Genomic DNA, 4,458 nt, shown 5'->3' with positions numbered 1-4,458 from the left:
ATTAAGGGGCTAAAACAAGAACTTGTCTGCTGGGAGTCATGTTAAACTGCGGCATGGTATCTCAGTGTGCTAGCACTATAAATTCGGCATCAGTCCGGACTAGTACAAGCATGCACATCGCTATAAAGTGCAATAATCGTGGACGTGATGTTAAACCCCATTTTACCTCATCTCACCCTTTTTCCACCATAGATGTATTTTAGAAATGACATCAGTATCTCCGTATTCAAGAACATATCATCGTACTTTTCTCTCATGTGGTTTAAACAAACAACAAATCAAGATGACTTTTGTGATCGAGAACATGATGAGTTTAGAGTTGAGCTTATTTAACAGTTTAAGCTTAACCTGAAAAAGAGGTTTTCCTGGGCATTAAGTCAGGTGAGGAAAGTCTGTATGATAAGACATGAGTTAAGTCCTATAGCAATATATCCACTTGTGGCAATCAAAAAAGACTCAAAATGAAGCTATGGTGGCTTTTGGTCCCAGGTATTCATAATTATAGAATGGAGATATTATACTCTGGATAGTCGAGGATGTAACTGTGCTATGTTAAAGTTAGGCAACTTAAATCAATTTTGTTACAGTAAGAAGCGTTATATTGAACTAGCAACCAAAGGTCAGGAAGTCATATTGACAAGACAAGTCTAACAGGGCATGTGCAGTACTGTTCTATTATCAATACTCAAGCATAGTAATGTCATAACGCTTTGCTTGCTTCTAGGTTTGCTGGTCAAATGCGACATGTTTTTAATGCATATATGCATGATTTACTGTGAATGCATACAAAATACATATCTGTTTTGGAGAATATTCTGTGTACATAATTCATGAAAAACATTCTAAGCAATTTGGGAGAACACATTCCACATATGTTCAGATGTATTTTTAGAATTTTTGTTTTGGTTAGGACCAGTTGTAGTATTTTAGTTGTCATTTAGTAAATGTTTTGTAAACGTCATGTTAACTGCCATTTTGGTAGGGTTTTTAAAGTCCGGTTTATGTAACGATTATTTTTGTCAAATTATTTGAACTATCGGATGGATACAACTGTTAGGATTTTATCAGTATTAATGAAATTCTTGCCAAGTGAATTGATTACTGAAAAATGTCATGACCGATGTTTTGAGTAGGGGTAGATTAGAGATCCAACAATCCCTGCCCTCTGAATGATACTATAGATATTAGGATATCCAGGGAAGGTAAGTTTCTTCCCCTCATCTTCCTAGCAGTTACCTTTTCGATTTTCATGCAGTGAACTTTTTACTGCCTTTTCAGACTGTTAGGGGATTACTCGCAAATTAGCCCCATTGGGGATTCTGGTTTAGAATAGGTCCCAGCAACCTGTGCTGGTCGTCATGGATCTGGTGGTCAGACGTGGTGGCTTGTTGGTTGTGTCACTGTACCCTGACAGTGTGATTGGTTGTCCGTAATATTCACCACTGAGTGGTGTGGTCCACTCTTAGTTATTTAGTCCTCCATACAGTAGCTGGAATATTGTGAGGTGGTATTGAACAACGAACTAAAAGTATGGTGTAGAAAGGTTAACAAAGGAATGTGCCAGGGGTATCAGTAACTCCGCACTGTCGGTGTATGTTACGTCATCACAGCAGGGGTGATAAGGATCTCTTCTGACCATGGTGGGATAATGGGGAAGCCTTGTGGTTAAAGTGGTCCCTCGTCGCGCCAAAGACCCGGGTTCGATTCCCCAAATGGGTACATTGTGTGTAACCCATTTCTGGTGTTCCCATCTTCCTGAGGCAAGAGAGTTATCTGACTATAAAAGTCCAGTTTCCACCCTTGACGAACTAGGCTGGTATTATGGAGTTACATTTTGGCTGGACTAACGAGTATGCATAGTCCAATCAAAATTGCGCATCGAAATCCGGTTCGTAAACTGTCGTGCAGATTTCGGTCGATTGCAGGATTTGCAAAGCATGTGCACCGCTAACTCGATGTCAGCAGATATTTTCCAAATCTTTTCATGTTTTTAATCAAGGTGCTCACGTGATTTGATGCATTTCGCAATGAAAGACCCGTTTTATCACAATATAGATGTTGATTATCAATCAGATCGCCCTGACTGGGCGCCACCATTTTGGGTGAAGCAAACGCAAGTGATACGAGAGGTGGAGTCTGATTGGTCCATAGGAGAGGCTTAGAGGGGACATAACTGATAAAAGCCACTGGTGGCGCTACGATCGAGCCCAGTAATTCCAGCCTAGTTCGGCAAGGGTGGAAACTGGACTTTTAAAGTCAGTTAATTCTCTTGCTTCGGGAAGATGTTTTGTTCCCTGCCGTGATATTGCTGGAATATTGCTGAACTTTGCGTAAAACCTCAGTCTCTCTGACCAACCTATCCCGGGCACCACCAGCAGAGAAGTATTTAGATTTTCTTCAAGTGGTTCTGATTAAAACCCTGTAAACATATCGTATCAAAATTGACAGAAACAAAGAAAGTATATAGAGCCATGTCAAAATAAAAAAATTAGTAATCGTGCACAATAATCATAACATTACCTCGTCTGTCAATCAGTGAAATATTCAAGGATATATTTAACCATATATATTCTGTATGGTGAGCTTTTGATCGATTGCTAATGTACTTGACACACAGCTTTTGTATGTAACAGCACAAAGTACTTATTTCGTCTGAATGTTTAGATATTAAATCATGTTATGTTAGCTTCTCATGACTCAGTCAGTACTTCAAGAGTTTGTATGCTATACGTTCCTTCATCGCCATGAATAAATACAGCTGCTAAGTTGTGTAGTTATGATGCATGTCTATTATTGGTAATGAAATGAGGCCTTTGTCAAATGATACTCCTCGTGCATGAACTTACACGAAACTGATACCCCCTGTGCATGAACTTACGTGAAACTAGTAGTGGGACGATACTCCAATGTATCGGTGGATCGTGATTTTTTACTTCTTGATACAAGTATCGATCACAGTCGCACACTAAGTAAAAAATATCCATTCTGACCTTAAATGTTTGCTTAATAACTGTTCCACTAAACACTAATCAGTAGTGCAAGTTAATAGTGAAAACTTAGATAAATATTTTCATTTGTTGTACCATACTTGACACTGCCAACTTTAAATCATCAGTCTGCCAGGTATTTGGGCATTCTTTCTATGAAAGCGATGGCTTACGCACCACAGGTAAGAGCACAAGTATCGTGGTACATATCGGATAGTGAGTTAGGTATCGTGATACGTATCGGATCTCCCAGTTGGTGTATCGTCCCAGCCTACGTGAAACCAGCAGTGTATAGTGCAGGCAGCCACACTGAAGGCTGGGGCACTGTTGTTCACACCACGCAAGAAACAGTGCATTTGTGTGACATCTTCCTGAGACAAGGGAGTTAATGGAGTTAATAAGTCCAGTTTCCACCCTTGCCGAACTAGGCTGGAACTATGTTGCTTGATCGTAGCGCCACCAGTGGCTATTTCCAGTGTCCCTTCTATGTCCTTCCTACTGACCAATCAGATTCCACCTATTTTTTACTTGCATTTCCTTCACACAAATTGGTGGTGCCCAGTTAAGATGATCTGACTGAAAATCAAGAATTATATTGTTATTATCAAGATATATATTGTTATAAAATAGGTCCTACCTCGCAGGGGCGGTCGGGTAGCCTAGTGGTTAAAGTGTTCGCTCGTCACGCAGAAGACCCGGGTTCGATTCCCGACATGGGTACAATGTGTGAAGCCCATTTCTGGTGTCCCCCGCCGTGATATTGCTGGAATATTGCTAAAAGCGGCGTAAAATCAAACTCACTCACACTTACCTCGCAAAGTGCATCACATTACTTGAGCACCTTGATTTGAGCTTGAGCTTAGTTCCGCATGGGTGGAAGCTGGACTTTTATAGTCAGATAACTCTCTTGTCAGGGAAGAGGGTTAACTGAGCACTCATTGTCTTTCCTGTCACCAGAACTAGGTCACAGCTTGATTTGGTAGTTAAAAACAGGAATTACGCTGCATTGTGGCCATATGCATTCAGTGGGGACGGAGGAACACAGTGTATACAAACCCGTGGAGTATTGATGACTATCATGACTGCTGATACTGCCGCTGGTGAAGGATGTTCGATTGACTATTAACTAAATAGGCATTAAATTACATCTAAAAGCTTAGGCTTTTCCATGTATATCTGTGAATTTATATGTATATCAATGTTTATGATCATCATCATGAATGACACATGTCACGGAAGTATATTTTTATGATCCTTCACTTTTTTACCCATTCCCCTGCTAGCTGTGCTTTCGTCTTCAAAAGGGGAGATAACTCCCCTTCCTCCATGTACATAGTCCCCATATCTCCCTATCGCTGTCTCATTCCTGTCAACATTCTACTCTCGTAATCATACGATTCAATCACTGTGATAAGAGATTATATTTTTTTGCGCATTATTTCATTTATGAGATCGGGGTTAGAATAGATCT

Source organism: Haliotis rufescens, unplaced genomic scaffold (assembly GCF_023055435.1).
Source record: "Haliotis rufescens isolate VD_foot unplaced genomic scaffold, xgHalRufe1.0.p SCAF_2, whole genome shotgun sequence".
Lineage (NCBI taxonomy): Eukaryota > Metazoa > Mollusca > Gastropoda > Lepetellida > Haliotidae > Haliotis > Haliotis rufescens.
This window is presented reverse-complemented; position numbering follows the sequence as displayed.